The 27,730-nt window shown below is 39.0% G+C and overlaps 1 long non-coding RNA gene across 3 annotated transcripts; it reads left to right on the forward strand.

The window, feature by feature from the left end:
* Positions 1–861: 861 nt before the first annotated feature.
* On the forward strand, positions 862–26,848 carry LOC128852150 (uncharacterized). Of its 3 annotated transcripts, XR_008449805.1 has the most exons (9): positions 862–953; positions 1,703–1,773; positions 8,064–8,239; positions 8,685–8,765; positions 10,571–13,212; positions 14,072–14,144; positions 15,102–15,295; positions 25,853–25,986; positions 26,737–26,848. It is a non-coding gene; the product is annotated as an uncharacterized LOC128852150 (long non-coding RNA). The 3 variants fall into 3 exon arrangements; XR_008449807.1 differs by lacking the exons at positions 25,853–25,986; positions 26,737–26,848 and adding an exon at positions 22,247–22,387; XR_008449806.1 differs by lacking the exons at positions 25,853–25,986; positions 26,737–26,848 and adding an exon at positions 15,502–15,877.
* The last annotated feature ends 882 nt before the right edge of the window (positions 26,849–27,730 follow it).

Raw genomic sequence — 27,730 nt, forward strand, 5'->3', positions numbered from 1 at the left:
GATACAAGAATGAGAGGACAGAAGATGGAACTGGCTTTCTGAGGAACAGTCACCCCACACTTGACTTGTCTGGATACTCTTTCTTAAGCATTTGATATTGGGCACGATCAGGGGATAGTTGGACTTTTCATACAACCCTAAGCAAATATAATTTATGAAGAGTGAGGTAATACTGACTAGTGGAAGTACAATATTTTGTGACCAGATGTTAATAAGAGCCATACAAAGGGAGAGATGAGCAACACACTGGCAAGTGTTTTCAAGTTCAGATATTCTTCAGATATGCTGACAGAAACAGATAACATACTAGTGACTCCTACAAATAGATTTCCAGGAATCTGCTTTTGTTTTGCCAGGGAACATAATGTCAGAGCCCTCAGGATGGTTACCAGCAACAGAGAAAATGAGAACCTTGGTGCTGCCACGCCTGCCCCCACCACTTCAGACTCCCAGAGAAGGTCTCCAGCAGCATCACTGGGAGACCAGCAGAAAGCAGAGACAGGAGGAGCAAGAAGAAGTGTGGGATAATATTAAAAGACATACCAGAAGCAAAATGTCTCTGTGCTTCTGTAGGCACTTGCACAGGATGAGACTTCCGAAAGGCCTATACGATATCCTTCTGAAACCACAGCTGAGTTCACCTAGTGTGCTTTTGAAAACCTAACACTTTTAATGTGACTGTAGGCAGTAAGGATTAGTTCACAAAAGCATTTCTTGTTTTATTTCTTTCTGTCTTTCTCTTTTTTCTTCCTGTTTAAAAAAAATAAAATAAAATAAATCACCGCATGGGTGGATGGTGTGGCAGGAAGTCCAAGTTGTCCTGCTGTAAAGCTGTCCTTTGACTTCTGCTTCTCTTCCTTCAGCAGGCTGCTCCTGATGAACTCACTGCACACCAGGACCTGACTTCTCATGAGGGCAATGGAATCGCAGGATGCCTGGTTTGGAAACACAAGGTTGTTTACAAAAATTCTTATCTCTTCTCATCTTTTAGTCAATGATGCTTAAATGGGTCTGACTGGTTACCTCAAAATATTTCTGACTATTTTAATCCAAATAAAATAGGCAGCAGGCATAATGCATTTTTCCTTGAAAATAATATACAATTTTTTTAAAAAGCTGGAAAACCTAGAAACAAGATCTCGGTTTTGAAGTGTGACAAAGATTGACAAAATAATCAGAAAAAGAGTTAGGAAAGACATGTGCAAGTTAAAAAAACAAAACAAAAATACACCAAAACAAACCATCCAGTATTATAAGATTAACGTTACAGTTCCTTGAGTACAAAATAAACGTTTTTACCGAAGATACATTTCACTGTATTGTAGCTGTGTATTTGATTCTTTGACTTCCCTGTAGTACAGAAAGTCAGTTTACTGTTATGTTCACAATGGTCATAAGACGTGGCTGGAGGTAGCAGATCTAGTTCCACTGATTTCAGGAGCACTGAGTCAAGGGATTGCATCCGCTCCTTAAAGTTGTTCAGGAGGAGGTTATGTCACCTAAGGTTGTGCAAATTCCCAATTGGTTCACCAATCAAAGGACATGTATTTTCTTACATTTTTCCTCACTTAGATGCAAGTCATGCAGTATTTACACACAGAGTTACTGATCCTCTAATTAAACATAGCTTTTACTTGCATCACTACAGAATTTCTCTTGCTTGAAATTTTTTTAATAAACATTTTTACCTTTTTTTTCCTAGAATCAGTGTATAAACATTCTTTCTGTATTGGTTTCTGAGAAGCAAGGACTGCGCTGTGTGCTGTGTAACAGGTATTCCTATTCATTTTGTACTTAAGTGATGTGGCAAGTAGTCAGTGGTGAAAAAAATATTTCTCTGGGAGTCTTGATGTGGTGGAGCCGCTATATCTCCTCTTTATATGTCTGATTCTGCTCATTGTTGTAGTAATACGTGAGAGAGCATTGTCTTATGCGCCTGTGTACTGATTTCTTTGCAGAGTTACATACAGGACTTGTAAGAATGTGTACAATATTTGGAAAGAAACAAAATTCCCATCCTGAGGGGTTCCATTACTGTTTCCTTCTCTCAGGTGTAGTGGCAGAGAAACACCTGGCTCTATGAGTTGTATTTAGTGTCCCAGCATCATGCAGGAAACAGTTTGAAGTTTAGTCAATAAGTTTTTCCTCCCTTTTCTGCACGTTCAGGTCTTTGCTCTAATTTAACCGTGTTTTCTGTTTCCCCGTCTTTGGGAAACACCCTGACTAGACAAGATGACTCCTCATCGCTGCTTCGTGTCCCCCTTTCCCCTGCCTTTCCCAGCTCACCTTGCATTGCAGCACAGACTGTCACACGTTTGACCCAGGGGCAATTTGGTTTATGTCAGTTCAGTGTCAGGTTTGGGCAATCAGCATGTGACATTACAGCAGTGTCTGTGGATTGATGGTGACTAGCTAAGGCTGTCCTAATGTGTTTCTCATCTGTTGGTCCTTTCAGACCATTCCTCAGAGTTGAGGTCCTGATCTCAATTAGTCGCAGTGATTCTAAACATTCAGAGCTGGCTGATGATAACTGTGGTATCAGAGATAGGAGCAGCTCCTGGGGGAGAACCAGGATCTCATAGGGCTGCTGTGCACGTCTTTAAACTTATTTGGCATTAGACATGGAACAGTGGATGAATACAATGCAATAACAAAGAAACCCTTGATTTTTACCATTATTTTCTTTCAAATTTTTTCGAGTTTCAAATGAAGGTCAGTGAATTAAATACAGATGTGTCATAAGAGAAACATATCCACTTAATCAGATATTAAACAGAAATTAGCATGTATTTTTCAATACTTAGAACTAAATCATGCTTCACTGAATTTTTACTATTGACTTCCAGAGCTAAAGTTCTGTTCGTCTTCAGTAGATTCAAAGTCTCCTCCATGACTTTTAAATAGTGCTTCATGTTAAGAGCTCCATCCTACACCCTTTTGGAGACATGACTCCTTTCCCTGCTTAAAGTCTGGCTGTACTCTATGGCTCACATTATGATGTGATTTAGTCACTGTTATCTCACCGTTGAGAAATTTAAATAAAGAAAATAGATCCATTAAACTGCATTGTTTCTGGATGTTGCTGCTGGGCTGTTATTCCATTTTTGATTTCTGGTAGATGAAGATGTGACTCCCTGATCAGATAGCTGAGGAAACAAAAATCCACTAATTAAATATGGCTTTCAGAGAAGTGTCTACTTGTATTTCTTGACATAAACTGTTCCCCAGTGTTTAGTTTTACTGCATTCTGCTGCTGAGCAATGACCAATCTTTTGTGGCTGGTAAAGGGAGCCTTTTGTATATGACGTTTCAAAACACCTTTGAAATCTTTTGAGACAGAGAGCAGCAAGTAAGTATGAATTTGTTCAGGCATTCAAAAAGAAACGTGACATGAAGCTGAGTTTCAGTACTGATGCCATGTATTTACAAGAATAAAATAGCTAAATTTGTAACTATTTGAGAGTAATGTATCAGAAATGATAATGAAAGGGAAAAAATATCTTTCCTGTCTTATTAGATTATAAATATAGCACTTGGTGTTGGACTAAAGGAGGTATGCTCTTAAAAAGACTAAGGAAATATACGTCCCACTGGAATCAGGCATTTCATTCTGGACCTCACAAGTTTTGTGAAATTACAGATTTAATAAACAAACCATTTTATGTCTCTGTAAAGAACTTAAAGAGGATTTTGAAAGTCAAACACTGAGGACCCTTGCTTTGACTGTGGTGGTAAAAGTAACATCTGCCTCAGATATTTTAACAACAGACTGTTCAGATCATTCTTTTCAGCTATAGTAGGAGTCTTGACAGACATAAGCCATCCTACCCCCCCCAGACTTATATCTCTCAGCTGAACTAAACCTTAAAATAAAACACTTAGATCAAGGACATTCAGTTGTAGTTTCACCTTTCTCTTTCAGATGTTCAGTTCATTACAATAACTTTCATGTTTTCTTAATTAAAATAGTCACAAAGAAATAAAAGCAAAGCAATCATTCTTTTAGTCACATCCCTTGGATGTCATAAAATCTCTTTTTTCCTTCAAATCTGAGACAAAAGACCTGGATGAAATTTCTGCCACACTTACATCCATTTACCAGTGCAGACTCAGGACCCTGTGTGATGTGACTCGGGCTGCTACTCACGAGTAAGTTATCCCAGTGGTGACAATGAGTGTGCTGCCTCTTCTTGAGAAGAACTGCTTGAGAAATCATGAAGTACAAGAGTTGCAGTAAATGACTTGAGATCATAGGCTCATTTATTCCTTTTGAAAACACATTATTATACATCCATGATAACATGTGTTTGAAATAAATCTAGATACAGAGAAAACCAAAAGAAGCCAAGGATCTCCATTGCTGCTTCTCTTGTTCTTCCACTCCTCTGTTTCTTTGTTTCCTCTTGGGCATAAAGTTGTTAACTGACCACCAGAGACCTTTTAATTCTTTCAGCTTGTTGATATCCTTGGTGTTAGGCATTTTTTTAGTGATTGTATGGTTCTTGTGGTCCATAAAATGCTAAAGGAACATTAGCTTCGTTTTATGCTTTCGGTTTAAAATTTCAGTTAGGTGCTTGGTTAAAGATTTTGAGTTAACTGTTGCAAGAGTTTTGTGAAAGCTCTACTCTACAAGATTTATTTCCCTGATTTAAAAGGCAAGTCTCAGACGAGGCACTCAAAGAACAAAGCCAAACAAGGAAAAGATAGAAACACCTTGAGGACCATTGAAAAATCCATTTTAGTATGGAGAGATAATAAACAATAGCTTTCAGGGCCTTATCATGATGTATTGTCTGTATTTCAACGCATGGTCTTTGTAAAGCTGACAAAACTGGTTTCATTAAAACACCAGTGACAATGAAAAATGGATTTCCCCAAACTATCTCTTCCTGGTCAGAATTTGTTCTGTCTGGCAGATGTGGCCCATTTACTGCAACAAAAGGTGAAAGGTTTGATGCTGTGATTGTGGAATCTTGGGGAGACAACACTCAGCTGAGTACTCAGTCTTCTTCTCTGAAAGTTTGTGAAAGTGTTCCTTGTAATCTGTTTCCAAATATTTTCCCAGGTTTCCTATCTCATCAGCAACTTTATTTAGCATTTTGGTGGCTCGTGACCCTTTCTCACATGGAAATATCTACTCTGTCCAAAAAGAGTTGAAGTAGAGAGTTTCTTTGTTGACTGTGAAGTCTCTTGAAGGTTCAACAGTTGGAATATGTGCTTACAAAATTTTAAAAATCAGTTTTGATCCAGAGACACGCACGCCTATGCAATGTGTCCATTTTGATTCATTAGAGAGACAAATAAATACTCTGAAAAGGTCTCGAATCCTTGATGTAGTTGATGAAATATTTCTCTCAGTGCCCAATGTTGTTAGTGATATTGTTTCCAAGTTCCAGGGCATATATTTAGCTAAACATCAAGAATTCGGTCCAAGAAAGTGATTAATTATGGACCTAAATTAGTGCCTAAAATCCACCATTGGAGATAATTTAAACTGGGATTGCAAAAAAGCCTTCACAGCCAGCAAGAGATTGCCTACAGATGTATAGGATAATATGCCAGTGAGGGTGATACTTTTTAAAATATGATTCCTCTCTGGAAATTTTCTGATACTAAACACCTCTTAAAAAACCCTCATATACACCCTTCTTAAGAACTCAACCTGAGGGACACTGTACTGGGTAACCTAGCAAATTGTTAGTCCATTCATCCAGGAAGCAGAAGTGCTGTTCAGTGTCGAACTGCAGCCCTCCATCCAAGGACCGCTCAAGCTGGCACTTGTCCCTGGGTTTCTGGATTGTTGCTCTTCACAGTAGAGGTTCATGGCTCCCTACTTTGCTGACCCTGTAGCCACCACTGTGACCGCTGTTCCTTCGGTGTCCTTTTCCTCTTCCTCTCCCCATCTCTTATTGTAAGTTGGAAGTACAGGAAGCTGTGGTATTTTATTTCTGTTCCTCCACGCTCTTTCATCCAATGTAATTCATGTCATTTGTGTTCAGTCCGCTCCAGTGTCTGGGACTGACATCTTTTGCAACCATCCATACTTAGTATGTCGGAAAAGTTCCCATTGTTTCCTCATCAGGCTCATGTCCAGCCCTCATAGCAAAAGGCAGGTACCTATAAAACAGTATTTTACCACACTCAGGCTCTCTAGTTCTCTCTGGCTCCAAACTTCTCAAGAATAAGAAGCTGAATACAAGCTGTCATTTTTCAAACCTATGCTGACCTGTATGTCAGAGGTATTTGAAAACTTTGAAAAACAAAGTGGTATATTTTTTACACCAAAATAATTGAAAAAGAATATATAGGGTTTTCTTGCAGTGCATATTTACTGTAATTAGCTGGCAAAGTTTTAAATATTATCCTGTTGAGAGAACAGACAGTAGACTGATTGAAATATCTACAACTGAATAGCTAAGGGATCACTTATTCTGAATGTGTATGAATTCTTCCTGTCTCATATTGTCTTTTTATTTAGTTCAGTCTATTAATTCCCCTGCTATTTATACCCACTGTATTTTCTGAATGTATCAAAAGTCTTTTTCTTATGTTTTCCATGGCCCCTTCATCAACCTTGTTCTATGTTTGCTACATTCATTCCAAAGTACTTCTCATTTATTTCAAAACACCTTTGCTTTTGCTCATACTGTCTGTCAGGCTCATCAGTCATCTCAGGCCAGAAGGGAGTGAAAAACACTTATACAGTTTGCTTCTTCTCATAATAGCTCAGAATCACTGACTCTGGAGAAAACTAGATGTTATTTCAAGCATATCCCAGTTTATTTTATACAACTGATGTAAAGCCACAAAGTAAATTTTTCAGTGACTTAAGAGGGCTTGATAGTGATCTGATGAGACCCCAAAGTTATTTTTCTACTGTGTTTCCAGTAATGAAGCTCAGAGATGGTCAGGGTTTTTGTTAAGTCTTTCTTGAGGACCCCTTCAAGGACAACTTTCTGGGCAGATTCAGAGGCCTTTGTTCTTACTGAGTGACCACTTCCAAAGGTGCTGACTAAAATGATGAAAGATGAACCAGACCCAAGCCTGCTGAGGGTTTTGTGTTGGCCCTTCAGACAGTGGTTTCACTTGATACTGCGGTTCCTCAGTTATATTCTCAGGGTTGGCAGGGGAGTCAGAACCAAATGACTCCTGCAGCAGAAAGAGGAGTTCAGCCTGGGAAAGGGTAAGCAGCTGTCTCTGAAAAATGCCGATATGGCATTACATGCCACATCCCAAGCTTTTAGTTCTTGACTTCATGCCTTCACACTTTTTTATTCCTGGAGCTGGAGAGGACTATCCAGTGATCTTGGGACAATATTTTCTTTATGCAAATTTCCTTCTGTACAGAATATTAATCTCTGCCATTGGCACTGACAGACAAGAGTTAAAGTTTCGTTTTAAACAGAGAGCTCTGACAGAGCATACATAACACACTGCTGTGTTTATAAGACAGTTGTACTTATTCTTAATGACATTTAACTTAATGACGTTTAACTTGAAAAGTTACAAACTCCAGGCATTCTAGTTCATTCCATGACAACTACCTAGGAAACTCTGTGTAGGAACAGTTAGCATTTTCACAAGATACTGTAGTAAGATATTTTGGTGCAAGGTTGTTTTACCTTATTGGATTTCAGCTCGAAGCTAGTGTTTGGTATTGCCTTAAAAGGAATGGAATTATTTTCTACCATAACCAAAACGAATCGCCAACAAACAGTAGCTTCCAGCTGGTACCGGGCTTTAAAACTCTTATAAATTGAGATTTCCAATGATACTGGCAAAAGCCCAGGAGAGTCTTATTTTTGTTATGTGCTACTCTGTGGGAGTTCATATGCATGCATTCCACCTCCAGTAAAAAGTTACATATTGTGCCACAGGTGTACAGTACATACAACCAATAAAATACAAATCAAAGCCTCCCAGGTTTCAGCCATTGTCTAGTTTTCATAGGTTACTGTGTTGGCAGAAAGTGTATGTTCTAAACCAGGGTCAGGCAAGACTGAGGAGCAGAGAAAATCCATTCTCCCATTAACTGTCTCTCTTCTCCTTTCCCCTACCCCAAGGTGGGAGGTGCTGCATTGCTGCACGGGAACAAGGGCGGTGGGAGACAAACCAACAACCTCATCTCCAGCACTATCCAGCCAAGTCCCATGGAGAAACTAATCTCTCTACAAGAAGCAGACCCGGAGTTTCCTGAAAGGCTGTGCCTGTGATTACTGCTTGCCTCACCCTGGGAAAGGTCTGAGCTCAATTTCTGTGGAAAATTACAGCTATCTGAATACTTCCTAGCTCCTGAGTTAAGATAGGGAAAAGGGGCTCTCCATTTTCAGTTTGCTGTCTTGAGAGGAAGGGAGTTTGGTTTGTAAATTTGTATTTTCTGTACTCATTTCACCACTCCTCCCTCTTCTCGGTTTCCACACCGTATACCAAAGCAGATACGGGCATTAGCTTTCGACAGCTTTATAAAAATAAGGCAGCATATATGATTTACAAAATGTTCAGTCAGTAGCTTAGCCAGAATTTTAAAAAGGAGGTTGACAGGGTACCTGGATTTAGTATTTGACTAAGTGCACAAAATTGGAATTAAAACAGCCTGCGAGCATATAAGAAATTTAGAACATTTACTTGACTGCCAGCTAATTCACGTTCACTGTTTGCTTTTCCAAATTTCTCGTTTTCTTTAGGTTTCCATTTATTGCTTCATTAACATGATCCTCTTCTAATGAAATAATTTATATCAAGAGTGCCCAGCAAAGACTTTTCAGGTATTTGCAGTGTTTTCCTTTTTAATGTATTTCATGCTGTTTAGAAAATCAGGCGGGATAGAAGAATGGCTGCTTTCTCTGGGGAAATGTCACACAAGTTACTTAAAGGGACTGATTACTATCAGAAGAGGGAAAGTATGGGCTGTAAAAGGAGCTACGTTCTGGAAAAGCGTATTTCCATTGCCCTTCACTAGAGAATCCAGATCCCACCACCAAGAAGGCATAGTCTGAGAGTCATGGGGAGTCACAAGGGAATTTTCCTCTTGAGAAGGTTCTCTAAGAAAAATGTCCCTCCATCACAGCAGGGTGGAGCCTGGGAATTGATAAGAACAGCAAGGGAAAAACAGCCTCTGGAGTCTGGAGAGGAAAAGGAGGGGCAGGAGTGGTGACTTTCACCTCCTTCAAAAAACAGTGTGTTGAGATTGCATTGGACCAGGAAAAGAGAAAAGGTTAGAAATTTCTTATTTAGGTGAAGATGTTCACCATTTTTTTCCCCACGCTCTTCCCAGCTGCTACTCCTGCTTTTAGATGACTGAGAACTAAAAGCGTGGTTTCAATGTCTGAAACTGATAATTTTGTCAGACGTTGGGGCTGATATTGGGTGCATTGCAGCCACCCCTCAATCCCCCGACCAAATGACTACCTTCTAGTGAAGAGGGTTATCTGCCATGGAAAGTACTTAATGCAGTAAGGAAACTTGTTTGCTAGAGAGTGTGAGACATACTGTTTAGATTCACAATTCTTGGAAGTTTTGAGATCTACAGTGGAAAACAACTGAAATAGTGAACACTTGAAATGTATTCAAACCATTGTGCTCACCTGAAGCACTTAAACAGTATTATGTATACTAATTTAAACAGCTTAATTTTGATTAAAATGCAGGAATACGAAGCAATGTACCTCAAATAAAAGAGGTGTAGCTATATATTTAAGCCAGGAATGAGACCACTTCTTTGTGTGTCGAAACAAAAAAAAAAAGTATACACTCAGTGTGGCCAAAGATAAGTGTATTTTAATGAAATGCATATTGTTATTTCTTTCTTTTCCCTCCTCTTGCAAATCCAGACACAAGGCCTTCGCTCCTTACTCTGAATTTTGCTCTTATTCATTTGCATGGCAATATGATCATTGTTCAATCTGACAGGGACACAGAGCCAAATCTGACCTTAAACGTTTTATGGAGGTCTTTTTGTGAAATATATCATTTACCAACATCTGCAGTGATTCTACAACAAAACGTTAGTGTATCAGAGGGCTGGGACACAAGTTTGTTTAAACAAATCCAATAAACTTATCATGGGAAACTGAAGGAAGTGGGTCACGAGTTTCCTGATAATATTTACAGCAGTCCATAGATAAGAGAAGTAGAAAGGAGGCCCCTCTTTCTTCCATAGTTTATCACGCAGTTATTACAGAAAGATGAATTGTTGTAGGGTAAACTCTGATGCCATACACTAGCTTTGTCACTCAGACCATCTGTGCGAGAACATATATAACAGCGTGGAATCTGGGGCAAGCACATTATGTTTAAGATTAAAACTCTGAAGGAAAGAAGTGTGTGTGTGTGTGTGTGGGTTGATTGATTTCTGTAAGGCATGTATTCTGAAGATAAAAGGAGACCTGTGAACAAAGAGCTCTGTAGTTTAAGACCTAAGAAGTATCTGAATGTACTGTAGTTCCACTGGCTCAAATGCACAGAAGCATTAGGCAGTTATCAGCCTTTGATTTCAAGGTCCAAAACAAAGAAAAACCTAGCTTGGTGGCTCTGGAATTTAACAGTGGTGGCTTTCTCTTTCCTTTCACAGGTCAAGCTGTACGTGGGAGTGTCAGGCCATGTGCAGAAGTGAGCCACATGCACGTTCCACTATACACTGCAGAGCAGCTGGGAAATCTAGGAACAATTTTAATGAAATTACAATAGTGTTTAAACTCCTAAAATCACTCCTGGCAGCACATCCTTGCTTCCCAAGTAGAAATGAGCCACGGACTGCTAAGTAGATGGCTCTAATTCCTTCTGAGTCATCCATGGAAAGATGACATAAACTGCATATATCTTATTTTTGAATAGCTAAGTAACCAGGCATGGATACTGCTTAACTTCGTAGAATCACAGAGTCATAGAATGGTTTAGGCTAGAAAGGACCTTAAAGATCATCTAGTTCTGATCTCCTGCTATGGTTTGTGAAATTTATACCTTCAGTGGGTATGTCTTAAGAGGACAATCTCAAAAGCTTCTAATTTAATGATAGCAAGGGTTAATTACAGGATAGAAAAGCCCTGCTGAAACTTAACCTAACTATTTCGCTTTTTTGTTTCAATAATGTTAATTTAATTAGCTGGAGTTAGAGAGGAAGCTGCATGAGCAGTGCCCTGTGGTGAAGGTAAAGGGTTTTGAACTGCAAGAACAATGTTTTTAGCTCTTCCAAATTATGATCTCCATAACATGACCAGCTGGAGTGCACAAAATAGCTCCTCTGATGGGTCTTCCCAATCAGAAAATGTACCAAGTTAAGCAAATTGGAAGCAATATTCTTCCTTCATGGAGTTTGGCAGGGTTTTAAGGTCCCACAGTCCTTACAGATGAGGTATACCAGAGACCAAGGCAGCCAACAGTGGAGAAAAATTCCTCCTTTCCCCTCCCACTCCCAAAAGCTCAAGCATTTCTGCCATCACTAAGGTAGGTAATCACTTTTACAGAGAGAGGTCCATGGTTCATGGGACTTCACCTCAGCTGCATCCCCCTTTCTTGGGAAACTGGGTCCATCATTAGCAGAGAGGACCTCCTCACTGGCTGTTTAGATTTTCACCTGATCCTTGTAATCTGTGCAAATTTCAGAGCTATGTAGACTAGCAGTGGCCTTTCTATGGGGAAGAACACTGTTTCATTTGTAAGGAATAAATAGCAAAAAAAGTATGACATGAACCTTGCTGAGATTTCCTCTTCATTAACCCCTATCTACCGTATTTTTCCACGATTCTCCACATGGTTTTTGTTTCAGATCTTCAAATCTATTTTATGTTCCTTCCTTGGCCTCCTTTGCTAGACTCTGTTTTGGAAAACAGAAAAGATTTCCTGCGTTTGTATCTTTGTTGGTAGCTTGAAGAGGAGAAAGTCCTTTTTTAAAAGCCCGATGCTTTTAAAAGAAGAAGAGGAGGGTATTTTTCTGCTTTTCCGCTACAACACGGCTCTTCTTTCTGCTTGTGGCCCAAAAAGTCTTACACTTTTGTCCAAGCTGTTTTCTGCACTGCTATATTTCTGCATTTTAAACCTTCAATCTATGAGACTTCAGGTGACAGAGGGCTTGGTACAGATGTTGGTGGTGGTGTCACACACCTCAGGGATGAGGAAGACCCACTGCTGATGGAAAGTAAGCCTTCATCCGGCCCCTGAAAACCTCCCAGCTGCAGAGCTGAGCAGCGCCGGCCCAGCCTGGCAGGAAATTTGCCTGACAGAGGAAAAGTGTGTTATAAAACCCGTTTTACTTCTTTCGGCTGTCTCAGCCTTCGCATGGTGGAGCAGGGAATATAGTGAGAAACCAGAAATCGCCTAGGGCTCCTCCATATGAGCTATTCTTGGCTGTTAGAGATGTCCCTGAGGCTGTCCTTGGTCAGGCTGAGGCATAAAGTAGTTCTTGAGTCATCAGGGCTTTAAGCAACAGCAAAGTTTGTGTAAACCTCACCATTTCCCCTCTTGTTCCACACCAAAAGTAACTGGAGTGGACCAGAAATAACAGCGCCCCGCTGGTATTCAGTGTCTCGACATTAGATCTCCAAACGGGTAATCTCTAAGTCAGAGGTCCTAAATTTATTGCTTTAGCGCTTATGCATGACAATACATTTGGGGTAATTTGGTGGCTCCATTTCTGTGGTGAAGAAAGCCTGAAGGAGTCTATGGTAATCTGAAAACTGCCCGCGGATGTGCTGCAGGGAGGAGAGGGGAAGCTGAGATTTTGTTTGGAAGAAGAAAAAAAAAAAAATTATGAAAGCAAGCATGAGCCAAGACATAAAGTCTCATTTTGCTCCCATGTGCTAGTGCTTGAGCAGACTATTGTTCTGGACTCAGAGATTGGTTCTTAATTATGTTGAGCAGCGAATGGTTTGAATTAACGGTCACATAACTTGGTGAGCGCGAGCCTGTTAAGAATTTTGGCTGGAGAGCAGCTGTGGGGCTGCTCTGAGATCATAGAAGGTGGCTGTTCCTGGAGGTGTTTTCAAGACTTAAGAAGCGTGCACGCTGCCACCTGAGGTCCCACGCTTGAATTCGTTATCTAAATCTGCCCTTGTCTTTATTCTGCTATTTCAATCTAAAATAAAACATCTTGTATTTATTGTATCATCACATTTAGACACTACCATTTTGGAATCTCCTGTGGACATCATCAGATCCAGATGTTTCCATATGTCATCATCCATACACTGAAATGATTACAAATGGAGATATATTTCTGTAAGCTGTTGCTACTTGGTTAAGATTGCCAGTTTCCACTGACTTGGAGGAGACTTATTTTTAGTGGGGTAGGGGTGGCCCCAAGTTCAATACTGCAGATTTTAAATTACAGATATTGTTGCATGAAGCACAAGTGGTTACAGTCTCTGTTCACTCATAAATTTGGACTGATTTCCTAAGAGGTTACTAATTTTAACATGTGTAGGATGATTTTAATATTGGGATTGCACAGTGTGGTTGCCTACCCTTATCTGTAAAGGGTGTGTTGTGAGTTCATTATACACTCTGATCAAGGTATTAAAAATACAATTAATTTCCAAGGAATAACTATTTTTCCTTCTCATCACTCCATTTACCTAAATGGTCTAACAACTGCACTGGTATTTATGTGTACTGTACATAGCTCTGTCTGACTTGTGAATTGATACTACTGCCCTCTACTGCAATGAGCATCTAATTCCCCCTCAAAAGCTGCATATTCTCCCTTCTAAATGTGCACAAAGTACAGGGAAATTAGTTATATGAAAGCCCAGACACAAATAAAGATACAACAAACAGCTCAGAAGTGGTGAGGATTTATGCTGACCTCTTTGGTATTGCTCTGAATGTTGGGGCAAGATTATAGTTTCTACAGTGAGGAAAAGAAAACATGTACCATAACTTGCTGTTATTGTGCTCTAATTAGTAAAGTCAGGCTGCATTTTATATTTTCTCATCTGTTTACCGATTTGGACTCAATAATAGCAAATTCAGTATTCTAAATTCATGTTTTTGTCTATCAAAATTGTGAGTATCACAGTGCTAAAATTTTAGGTACTTCACTGTCCTGAAAATGGTAACTCTGCATTATGTATTGTAGCTTTCAGGCATAATTAACAGCGTCAGTTGAGCATTCAAGAGTGAGACCCTTGCGCCGGCGTGCTGGATGAAAGGTACCTGTCATGCCTCTTGCGAACACAAAGTAGATGATAGGAGAGCCTTGTCTTTCTCAAAGCTTTCAGATATGTGCAGATCCCACTATGGGAAAGCACTTATTTTTGCTAGGGAACTACAGTCCTGTAGTTTCCCTTGGATGGATGTGTCTTGCTGTTTCTCCCTTAAAAGTATATTCTTTCAGGAAAGCGAATTAGGATCTCTCTTAAACGATCGTCATATGACAGTGTACTACAAAAATCACCTCACTATATTTCTCTGCTTTTGTGGTACGTGATCTTAATCACGTGAATGTTAAAAAAAAAGTACTCCTTAAGTAGATGAGCAACATAGATTTGAAAACTCTCAAACTGTTAAGGAGACGGGAACTGTGTCTTTCAGGTACAGCAAAATGCTTTGGTAACTAGTGCAGACATATAATAACTAATGCCTATGCTTTCTCTGTATTTTTAAAAGAAAGTAGAGCATTTTGTAAGGCAGTGGGCCCTGATTCTTTTGGAGCATGCTGGTCTTCCTCTGCAAAAGCCCTCTGCATCAGGCCCTGCAGGGGATTTAACCAGGAAAATGATATTGCTGGACTGAGTTTAGGCATAATCAATGGGATCCATGCTCAAAAAGGCAAAGTACCCATATGTAACTCCAGCTCCCAAAGGTACTGAGCAGAGTTTACATTCAGAAATTAAGTGCTGGAAAATCAGATGCAGCAAATGAGCATGTGTTTTATGATTTCAGAACTGGTCTTGGGTACCAAATAGCTTTTGAGCATTTAAAGTCTTTCTGAATTTGTTAGTGTACTAGAGAAGCTCGTTGCACACAAAAATACAGGAGGAAACTATGATAGTAAACTAGCTGCTGTTTTGGTGGTGTCACACACAACACCCTGTCCTGTGGTCACTTTGACTGTTACACAATCCCATGGAGCCTTCTAGAATGTATTGATCTCTCACTATTTTCAGAAATTTGTCTTACTCTAACTCTGAATGGACAGCAGCATCCTGGCACAAACTCCTCTGTGATGATCTGTACCCTCTGAAAGAGTCAAGAGCCCGTGGGAGACAGAGGCAGAAACCTGATTGTGCTGGATGTACAAAGCTGTTTATTGCTTGGATGTGCAAGTCAGCAAGTGCAAGTTGCATCTCTTCCCTCACAGGTAGGTTTAGCCTAAATCTAATGCCTATATATGGTTGGTTGGTTGTTTTTTTTAATTATTCAACACTGTTTATATGCCTTTAGCTAGTAACTATGATGTTTTAAAACAAATAGCTGCAGATCATTAGAATACGATGCTGTATGTAGTAGCTGTGTGTGTATTGTTTCCTGTTGCTCCCAAGTGATTAATTGCATTGTTCTTCCCAGCTTCCAGCCTCCTAAACCAGAATCCTACTTAGAGTAAAAAGACAGTTTGCTTTACACAGAATGCTTTCACTACAAAGCCGGATTGAACAAAAGACAGAAAAACCTCATGCGCTGCCTTGTGCCTTTGCTATTTACTGAGACAGGAGGCCACTTCATAAACACATCAGAGGAGGAGACACAGGAACAGGACATGGGACTGAGACTCTGCGAAGACTGCACAAGTGTCAAACAACCCACACTGCAGAAAACCCCAACCACGAAACACTCAAAGAAGTAGACACCCTCCTTCATTAAGTAATATCTGTCTTTTCTCAGATTTGTCACAAGGAGGTTAGTTGATCTCCAAACCGTATTGTAATGGTCAGCTGGCTTTTACATAGAATAAAAATTCAGAGATAATAAATATGTGTCAAATGTACAGTGTATGAATTCTTTGTAAGTGCATGCTACTCATTTTCCCACGATTTTAAAAAGACAATTAGAAAAAAAAAAAAAGAATACTATTAGGGAAAATTTTGAGGTAGTAGGTTACAGACCTACCTATCCTTCATGGAAAATCCATGAACTATTTAACTCTATTTAGTGATGATTCATGTCATGTTTAAGACTCAAAAAATCCAAGAAGCAAGGCAATATCTGAAACAAATAAACCCTCAATACTGCAGCTACTAACTTTCTACTAGTTTAGTGATAACATAGCAGCAGCAAAAAAAAGAAGAAAAACCTGAGTTTACATATGCGTAAAAGATTATAAAATTAAATAAGGAAAAAATACATGCTGTATTTAATTTCAGTCTAGATTTACAATGATGGAAAGAAAATCACCTTTACTACTTAACTAACTTTGATAATGTATATTAGTGTTTATTTTTTAATTTTTAAGGATGGTACTTAAATTTTATTGTGTGGAAGAGAAGTTTAACTTAGTAGTTTGGCTAAAACATTGACAATTTCAGTAACTTAAAGTTTGAAACTTTACAAATGACTGAATATAGAAGAAACCAGTAATGAGGGGTAATTGTGGTCAAAATTACATGTGCCATGAGGATGTTATTTTCACGAATACTTACTGCGAGTGTGGCTAAGCTACACTGAAACTCTAGACATAGGGAACTCATCAAAGTATTCTTCATGAGAGGTCTTCATGTTGTTATTGGACAAGGTATAAAAGCTCCTGGGGAGGAAGGTTTGTGATACTAAAAGAAATATTTCACTCAGCATCATATGTGTGTGTCATACAGTGCTGTTAGAAAAGAGTCCCTGTCAGTATATTATTGAAGTAATGCTATTAATAGTACAGAAAATCATATGCAGGGATACTTGAAATTAGGAGGATAAGAAACTTCCTTTGGTGAATTAAAGTTGAATTAAAAAAGCTTGAGGTCTTGTGTCTCCTGTATAATTGATTAAGTGATCTGCTAATTTTTATCTAGAGTCTTTTAGGAAGGATTCCTTATGTGACAAAATGGAATTACCCCTCTTGTCTGTGCTGGGGACTCGATTTCCCTGGGTAGCAATGAAGAAAAAGAAAAACAAAACTTAACGGAATCTCTTTGTAAACTATGAAGCTTAAAGATTCAAGCTAAAACTTGACATAGGTTTTCTGTTAATCCGGCGCATGATTTATTTACTGTAAACAATTCTGAAGCATGGGAATTGGCTTCCAGGGGACTGAACATGAGTTTTCCGGAGAAACTGAAAAATCTTTTTTTAATGAAAGACCTGTGGATTGAAATTGTTAAAAGAGATTTTGTTTCCAATTTAGCTATCTGGCTCAACAGGATCAGCTGTCCTTCTCCTCAATCCATTCCAAAACATGAACCACTGAGCATATATACATTAATCAAGGCTTATGCGCTTAGTGGCTCATAAGGCTGTAAAAGGAACATTTTTTTCCTTTTTGGACATTAAAGCACAAAATGCAAGCAAAGAGCGGTTTCCTCTCATCAGCAAACAGCTTTCTGTGTTCAAGTAATAGTAGATGGGGAATTTGGTGTAGTAAAACTTGGTATCATCATTCTGCCTATATAGGACTGGCATCTACAGGTATAGGATGTGCTGGCTCATCATATAGTTTTCAGAGAAAGCACAGAGAACAGAAATGAAAGCTGTAGAATTTGGCAGGTGATTAAGGAAAATACAGTCCAAAATACCTTTGAAACACTGCTTCCTTTGAAACTGTCATCTGAACAGGGGACATGGAGGATGCTCTAAAAAAGTTGAGTAAAACTTTCTTTACAGTTATGAACCTCAGTTGTCTGACTGGAGAAGTAATCAATTTAACCCCTAATGAAAGCAAGGGAATTTCTATGGACGTTTTAAAAATTATCTACTCGGTGACAACTAGATTAAGAATCAAGGCCAAGTTGGATGAGGCTTTGAACCTGGGGGGTTGGAACTAGGTGATCCAGGGGGAGTGGAACTAGATGATCTTTAGGGTGCTTTCTAACACAAACCATTCTATGAATGAAGCGTGTGTGGTACTGAAACTTATAGTAAAAGACTTTTTCGACAAGATCCTAGCATAATGGTCAGCGAAGTGGTCCAGTTGAATGTAAACATCACTCATCAAAGAATGGAACATTCATTCTTAGTCTGTGTTGATGGAAGTAAGATAAAGCAACACACAGTTTATTATGATTTTCTATTTTTTTTTTAGTTAAAAAAAGAAGATTCAAATCTTTGAATACTTTCAGGTACTACCTAATATCTCTGTACGCAGTCAAGAAATTGCTCTCCCCTGATAGAAAACAGAAATGAATGCTATGGAGTAGAAGAAAGCACTGCAAACTCCATCAGTTCCAATAAAACCAGGGCTGCTAATAACTTGGCCAGCCTTCTCCACCTCTTCACTTGGCCATTCCTCTAATAAAATGCAAAACTTAAGGAGTGTTTATCTTCCACAACTAAGAAAAGACTTGTAGTGTTCAAAAAAGAGTTAGCAGTAATACTTTTTGTTATTGTTTTCATTACTCATTATTATATTTGTTATTATGTTATTATAAAACACCTCTCCTCTGTATGAATCATTTGATTCAATCCTGACTCACCTGCCAGCCCTGAAAGTATAGGTAAAACACTGCAGTATTGAGTGAAACCACTGTCTGGAGGGCCTACGTGAAACCCTTAGCAGGCTTAGGTCTGGTTCATCTTTCACCATTTTAGCCAGCACCTTTGGAAGTGGTCACTCAGTAAGAACAAAGGCCTCTGAATCTGCCCAGAAAGTTGTCCTTGAAGGGGTCTTCAAGAAAGACTAACAAAACAACAGGCCAGATCCAAATCCAAATCCAAATCCAAGGCTTTTCTTTAAAGAGAACTACTGAGGTCTGGTAGTCAAACTAAATATCCATTGTAAGAAGGCAGCCATGGGGGTTTCTAAAACAGTTGATAAAGATTTCTAACAGCTCTTCTGTTGATATGATAGACTCCTTACTACATAGCTGTAGTTTTATAGCTGGAATGTTGCTGAATATATTTCAAGATGAATTAATCATTTCTTCTCATAATTATTTAATGTAGAATTGTTATTCTTTCTCTCTTCCTTTCTCTCTCTTTTAAATACTGGCTTCCCCATTTATTTTGGACTATATCTTGCATATAAAGATGTCAATGGAAAAAAAAAATCCCAGAATTATATACTAGTGCACAATCTGTTCAGTGGAGCAATAATTCTGTTCCTGCCATTTCTTATTCTGCATTGCTTCATTTCTTTGAAGAAGTTTGTTGCCTAGCTCTAAAAAGAGTCTAGGAATGTATATATAATGTGACTTTGATGCTTGGACTTTTCTGCTTTTTCTGTGTATGTAGTCCCTTAGGATTTTGAAAGAGACACAGACTAGTCCTGCCCTCGATTTGTTTTCTGCCTATAAAGTCTTGCTTCTAGGTCTCACTCAGCACAACTATTGCAAAGAGAGGGAAGCACATTTTCTCTCAGTGAAGTGCTGCCAAAATTGCTGCAGGAAATTTCCTCAAAACTACTTTTTTTTGTGATTCATGTGATATTTTTATTAGAGTACTTTTTTTTCTCTTTTCTCCAGTTCCCAGAGTCAACAACACACAAACAATGATATACACTTTCTATTATTCTTTAATTAAGTATTAGAAAGTGCGTGCTGGTTTTTTTCCTCCCTGTGGCTTTTCTAACTGGTCATTTCACGGAGGGCCTTTCAGTTGTTTGCTTTTTCCCCAGCCCTGGTAGCAGCGATAGGTAATCATCTGACTGAATCTCCAGGTGATGACATCTGAAAAACTGCTGAGCATTGCATGCCTGTAAGTTGGTCAGTTTTGTGAGCCTGAATTTCTTCTTGGAAGTGTGCTGCATAGTTAGAAATTAAGTAGATATAATGGTTCCTGAAATGAAGCAGTTTCTTCTGATCCTTGGAGATCTGCTCTAGACTACGAAACAGATTCTCCATGGCTGGCGTGTTTGGGGGAATGAGAGGCAGCAGAAGGGAATTGGGGAGAGAGCATCATAACAATATTTGGATTAACAAGGCTGAGATCTGAGCTTGTCTTTTTCATCCTTCTTGTCTAGTCTCTCTTCTTACTGATGTGTGCACAATGGCAATTGGGTGGAAGACCTGCATCTCAGAGGAGTTACTAGCTGCTCTGTGAAATACACAAATGACACAGGCCAAAACTGAGTGATTGTCAGGTAATTCCAAGATTTCTTCCCAGAAAACTACTTCATATGTGAGACTTCGAGCTGGGAACAAGGCATCTAAATTTTTCAGTGACGTTACTTATCTGTATGCTTCAGTAAAGGTAATATGGAACAGAACTTCCTTTGTGCATCGCATACAAGGAGTCTGGGACCTCAGGAGGCTTTTAAAGTATTCTAGGAAAAACATCTTGTAGAATGTAGACTGGTAGATGAATATGGCTCTAAATAAGTATCCAAACCTAAATTAAGTAGAAAAGTGTGATCTGTTCTGAGAGTGGTATGGAGCAGAAAAAACGCTGAAGTCCTATTATTCTGGACCTCCCTAAGACGTGTCAATGCTTGCTGAGGATCAGTTCTGAGTTCAGCTCTTTCTGTGATGCCAGCCATTGCACAAATTCTAAAGTCCTGTGTAAGTATGTGGCAAAAATATAGATTCAGCCTTGGATTAAGGCTGTAAGGGGGTTTCGGCTGAATATTTAGGATGAAGTCAAGTATTTGTACAGGAAGCTGGCCATTTATCTTCCCACGTTTGTCCTTCATTACCGCCTCGTTGTACGCAGCAGACATTGAGTTGGCAAACTGTAGTTTTTCAGAAATTTTAAGTGAACATACTTTGGCACTAAAATACCATATTGCTTCATTTTACATGCTTGAGTTGCACAATTCCTGGTGGTAAAAATTGCAGTTTGGAGGTTTTGTATTCATTCTACTTAAGACATCAAAATCATAAGTGGTTATCTCTCTTCTGGCAAACTATAAGCCTGATTTCCCCTTTCTCATACACCAACAGGAGGTCTCGACTGACCTTCAGCTAATAGGATTCCCTTGATGTAAAAGTGGTTTGAGAGTAGATTGAGTCTTAAATGTATTTGCAAGTTTAAGTGAGATTCATCAGAATTGGGTCTAATGAAGTACAATAATTATGTATATGCTTGGCAACACTTGTCTCCTGGTTAATATTTTTGTGTTCAGATGTTATATTACTTACAGATGTTTTCTTTCTGCTTATTTAGCAAATTTCCATTTTTAAGCAATTTCATGTAATTTTGCAAATATTTAGTAAATGTTACAATACTAAGGTTTTATAAATGGTGCAAAACTGAAATGGCTTACTTAAGTTAATGCACTGTGAAAGTTATTCATTCTTGTTGCTTTTAATTAGCATAGTATCCTCTAATTTAATGCAATTATGTATTTTACGGTAGATACATAAAACAGAAAAACACCACTAAGTTCTTTTTGCTTACATTATAGTTTACAAAATTATTCCTAATACCAGAGGGCAAATATTTAAGCGTTGCATTCAGAGAAATGAAATAATAATCGGTAGATCTTATCCAAACATTTGGATTTGTCCACTGTAATACCCTACAAATTTTCACTAATGTTAGTGCGTAAATGCAGGTTGCTAATTTATTAAGAAATGTGGCAGCCAGGTTGTTAAGGTGGTGCTTTCTGTTAAGAAGACCTATATTATGTAGATTTAGTTGTTTATATTAGCACTAAACTCCTGTCTTTCTCTATCAAGACTCTCGGGTTCAGTGCATTTGGGATTCATTCCCAAATCCACCATGTTTTTTCACTTGAACGTTAAAATGTCAGACAGAAAGAAAATAATTCACAGCTGTCTTGGGGCTTGATTCACCCGCCTCTGACATGAATTTTATGCCAGCATAAGTCCATCAAAAACCATGACATTACTCTGGTGCTATACTGGTTTAATTGAGTAGCAAATCAGGCCTTAGGGGGGGTTCTCGGTTACTTCTAATTTTCTGATTAAAGCAGAGTTATTGAAACTCATAAAATCCATGTAACATTGTTGCTCCACTGTGAGCTATCTGCATCAGAAACCTCACTTCATTCTAGGGTTTAAGGAAATTCCCAGCTGGTCTCAGCTCACTAAAGGTACGATCAGTCCAACACTTCAGCAGGATTTTTAGTTTTTAATTTGCTTATTAATTTAACCACATTCCAGAGCCTTGCAAATGCACGGGTTCCACATATTCTGTAGATTTAAAATAAATTCTTAGGCAGATATCTTCAAATTCATTCTTCTCTACCTCACCCTTCTTTTCCACGCAGCCAACAAAACAGCGGATTATTACCCAAAATACTTTCAAGATTGGCCGGAGAATCCTTTATTCACCATCTATGGTCTGTTGCTGGTAGCATAGACTGGAGCACTAGCATTTAGCGGACCGAGCTGATACATCAGGAAGAAAAGGCAAAAGTTGGTTTTTTTTCTTCTCTTTTATTTATTTTTTTTTCACAGAGTTGCTATTCTGATTCTACCCCTGAATTAAGATAAACGAAAATGAAATAAAATAACACCAAATTCTACGTCCCTAAGCAGAACCTCCATCTGTTAATGTTTCATCTGCAGGGACAGGTTAGTCAGCCGTGTGGCATGAGCAACACCAGCCAACCGCAATTCCCTCCACAGCGCGGGGCTGTGGGAGGGCATCATGTTCTCCCCAAGCACGGCCGAGTGCATGCAGGGCACTTGCTTTATCTGGAACAATCATTGTCGCACGCACATTGCCATCACTAAGTAGTTCAGGATCATGAGTCAGAAACTCCTTAATAAGTGACACTGTTCAAAAATCATGCAACTGTTAAGAATCTGGATAGAGCGTGGCGGGGGGTGGATGGAATTTTTTTGCCTCTTTGCTGTGCTTTTTTATTTCATTTTTTTTTAATCTGTGGTCCCAAGAGTTAGAAGTGTAATGTTTATAAATAAATGAAAACTGAGTTACCCAGGACATAGACAATTCTAAGAGACGGACCTGAACACCGCCACCAAAATACGGAGGGACTCTCGTTTAGGTCAGAAAAATTGGCAGCTCTCTGACATATTAATCTGGATTGTTTATGTTTTCTTGTCTGGGAGCATGAGCTTTCTTTGAAAGCATTGCATCACTTCTCTCTGGGAGGAATACCTTGTGATGGGCAGCTTCTTGCAAAAGTAGCCAGAGAGTTTTCAACAATACGTACTGGGGCTAAGCTTTCCAATCCAGCATCCAAATCTCCCATACAACAAGGATAGAGAAGAATGGATATAAACAACACATAGAGCAGCCTTTGACTACATCAGTGGGGCCTACAGGAAAGGTGAGGAGGGACTCTTTATCAGGGATAGCATGAGTGGTAACAGTTTTAAGAGGAAAGAGGGGAGATTTAGATTAGATATTAGGAAGAAATTTTTTACTGTAAGGGTGGTGAGGCACTGGCACAGGTTGCCCAGAGAAATTGTGGGTGGGCTACCCCTGGTGGTGTTCAAGGGCAAGTTGGGTGTGGCTTTGATCTAGTGGGAGGTGTCTCTGCGCATGGCAGAGGGGATGAAACTGGGTGGTCTTTAAAGTCCCTTCCAATTCAAACCACTCTATAGTTCTATGATGCGATGATGATGCATAACTAAAAGGATTTTCATTTGATTCAGCTTTATTCAGTATGCACACTCCAAGAGAGAGACATTTTTTTATTTCCTAAAAGGCTAAAATATAGAAGTGCAAAGACCTGGAAGATATAGGAAAAAGTGTTTATTGGGGGGGGGGGGGGTGGGGGAGGAAGGAGACAAAAAACTTATTTAAATTCAGAAGAGTTCCTGGTATGCTTAAAGCCCTGAATGAAGATTTATGTTGGTCCTACTTGAACCAAATGGGTTGCCTCTCCTTAAAAACAAAGCTTTCTTTAAGAATGTTTAACGCATATTGCTGCTGCCGGATACAACCTCTTACTTTTTCTAAGTTCTGAAATAGACTGGGCAATTCCTAAGCTTTCTTTGGCATATGAAGATAATTCATGTGTTGAACTGCAAACCAACTGCTCACCCAAATGCTCAGGAGGCCCAGATGATGTAGATTAGGAATAAACAAATGGAACTGGAAAATTCTGTAGAAGTAACATTTTAATAACTTTCCTTCTGTATTATATGATGAAAAATACCTTGTGAAAAGCAAATGGTCTGTGGAAGATTGTCTGTCCTTGGCTATTAAAAGATTGGTTTTCTTGTTCCCTTACACACGTACGCAGCAGATAACATGGAAAATGCTAATTCTAATCAGAGGCTGTCGAAAGGGAAAGAAAAAAGGTGAAACTTATGTAATAAATCTGAATAATATACTCAAAGACCATTGGCATGGTGATGGCACAACGCAGCAAATGCACACGAGAGTGTTCAAGCTTCACTGTGTTACAGAGTGAAGCTTCCTCAAAAATTAACACACTCCCTTCGTTTCTTCCAAAACGTAACATTCCTATTGGGGTATTAGGAGCTGCAGCACCCCAGAAACATCATTTAAAACCTCAGGTGTAATAGCTGGCCCCTGAAACTTCATACCAGTGCTGATGTGAAAGGAGGAGATTCCAGTAATACTCCTGTTTCCATGGTGCGAGTTGAAGAACAATGGAACAGAACAAAAAACTTGGATGAAGCTACCCCCAGAAAGGGTTTGTTTTTGTTTGAAAACTGAGACAAAATGTACATAAATTAATAAACTGAAACGGCTGTATATAGCCTATGAAAACATCCTACAATAAGATTGTTTAGAATTCTTCTTCATTATCCCACTTCTCATTTGAGAGGATGGCTGGAAAAGAAGATCCTGTATTTTTTTAAGAAATCCACAGGCATTACAGCAAATGAGTGTGTTTTCCAGTTCAAATATTTTGAGTCTTTTTTTAATGTTTGCACAGACTCAGTATTTTTGAGCCCGTGGAGTAATCTGCAAAAAAATCTCGCTATTTCTTGCTTTGCTGAGACTCACCACGTGGAATACAGTTGAAAACACTTTGCTGTGGCATGTTGCAGAGTAGGCAGTACTTTATGCGGTTCCTCATAGCAACCTGGATGAGAGAAGATAAAATATGTCCTGTTTCCCAACAGCAAATTGTGTGGCTCTGTGGCTACCTGAAAGGAAAGACCGCTTCCAGTTTAGCCACATAAATATAACCTGTGTGTATTCTTAAATTTATGAGTGGCTACATTACCGTGCAATCAGCCTGGATTACCAAAATGTTGGATAAGAAGGGGGGAAAAAAAGTTTGCTTCTCATTATTTTTTCCTCTGAGCATACGTCTGCTTTACTCAGAATTTCCTATACCTGATTCTTTGGTCTCTGTGACCACCAACAGAGTTTCCCCGAGCCCTGGCAGTCTGGTTTAAATGCGTGCACTGTATATTCTCGTTGTCCAGAGGGTTCTGGTAAAGGCATTTATCCGTTGAATGACGTGCAGACTGCCAGATTCAACAGATGACAGCTTGAGCACTGAACTAGTGACCACCAATGGTGTTGGTTTTATTTTAGGATCTTGCTCTTTCTTTTAAAATAGTTGTTGTCATTATTTACTTTTTATCCCTTCCTTCACAAGATGTTTCTTGTGAGTTCATGATTTCTTCTACTCTGTCCCGTATTAAGGACCGATCTTGATTTCATGTGCACTAATTTTGTGCTGCTCCTCCTCTTGCCTTCAACATTTGCTTGTGGTTTGTGCTCACATGAAATCAAAAACAGAAGTATAGGAACAGATGTGACTAAACAGGCATGGACGTAAATACATGCCTTCTCGCTCCCTCTTTCTTTCTCACCTGTTGACCGTTTGCTAACCTCTGCTAACTCTAAGACACAGGGCTGTTTAGAAAACACACTGATCGTGACTCCCCTTTGTTTTTCTTGTTCTTTTTACAAGTGGAATTTTGTGGAAAGGGAAGACAGAGGCAACATGAGACCATAAAAGAGGCAGACGGACAGGACAGTCCTGAGTCATTCAGCCCAGACCTTCGGTATCAGCAGTGACCACGTCGCATAGGTCTTATTTATGAGGTAATCAAGCGGGAAACTGCTTCGCAGTGTTGTTGCCAGAATACTATCCTGTCCCGATGAAGCTGCATGCAGTTCAATTTAATTACTTTAAGGGTGACATGCTGTTCATGTAGAATGGTTTTAGAGACCTAAGAAATTAAAAAGTCAGATGGATGCAAATGTGTAGAGTGGAAATACATCCTTCCGCAATTCTGTGCATCACCACAACAGTTCTTAACAGGGATTTTCTTAGCAAACAACATACGCAAAGATAATAATCTCCCTGCTGATACTGGCAGATATCCTTCTTTCTGATGGACTCGGTTTCATTCACACGCACAACAAGGGGGAAGAGATTATATTAGCATACATATTTTCTTTCCTGGTTCACATTATTTGCTGGGTATGTACAAATAGGAAGGATGCCAAATTGTTTACAGAAGATCAGAGATGATTAGAGCCAAAACTATCTGTCCAAGTGCCCTCAAACTTTAGGGATTTTCTAGTGCGGCTATGATTCCACAAGTGGTGACTCAAGACCCATCTCTGCACCAGAGTAAATGTCAAAATGAATATTAAGTTCAGAAACCTTGTTCTAAGTTGTACTGTGAACTCCCACTGAGTGTCAGATCTGAGAAATTGTCCTGACTCTGTCAGCATAACACTTTCAAGACACAGGTAATGTACATCATAAATTTGAGTGAAGAATTTAGCTTTAAATGTTTTTCCTTTGAAAAATCTTATTATGTTCCTATCTCTTTCACCTTTCAGACTACCCACAGTCACAAGACTGTCACCCCATGGTTTTTGGAGGTCATCTGTCATCCTCAGTATCATTCTAAAAGCATAGGTGTTAAGCCAAACAAGAAAGAATCATTTAAACAGGTGGTTGATGTCAAAGATACATTTCATAAAACTCGAATATAATTAGAATTAATATTGACACTTATGTGTTCACTTCCTACTGAATGCCCGCCTATTTTCCTGAGTCTTAGGTATGCCTATAATAACAAAGGGATGACTCCTTAGAGATATAGTGAACAGACATTTGAGGGAGGGAATTCTGCTGTAAAGGGATCAACTGGAGGTACATCCTCAGCTCTGACATACCATTGTGATACCAGGGAGCCTTACATAAAACACTCAAGCCAGTATCATGATCAAAAATGAAGCTGTGGATCAGGGAATATTGTAATCACATTTCTAGTACTTCTTGTTTCACTTTCTGTTTTGGTTTGATTTGGGATTTTTCCTTCAGATTATATGTTATACATAGATTGAATCTGATGGATAAATGAGTGGCAAGGAATAATTTTCAAACCAATCAAAAGAAAAGTTAATTTTTTGGTGATTTTTATTGTATTCATCCTCAGTCATATACTGCTGTATTTTTTTTTAAGTATCTTTGAGACTATTGCTTTCTTGTTTAAAGAACTGAGGTCTTCAGCTATGCCCTTATCATTTTTGGCTTTGAAAATGGTCACCTTCTGTTCACTGCCTTATCTAATTCTCATTCAAATACAGCTATCAAAGATAATTTTCCCAATTTACCACTTTGGTTAAGGTCACCGCATTACTGAATCCTCCCACTAACTCATCATTCACAGCACTAGAGGAGATCGCTTCCTGTCCTTGGTTTCAAATGACATGTTCAAATTCACCTTTCCTTGGGTTTTTTTGTCATCTCTAAACGAACTGCTCTTTGATTTCATAATATCTGCCATGGAGATATGTCTATAATATTTTGAGGTTAGTTTTTATTCTA

The sequence above is a fragment of the Cuculus canorus genome, chromosome 4 (genome assembly GCF_017976375.1).
Source record: "Cuculus canorus isolate bCucCan1 chromosome 4, bCucCan1.pri, whole genome shotgun sequence".
NCBI lineage: Eukaryota > Metazoa > Chordata > Aves > Cuculiformes > Cuculidae > Cuculus > Cuculus canorus.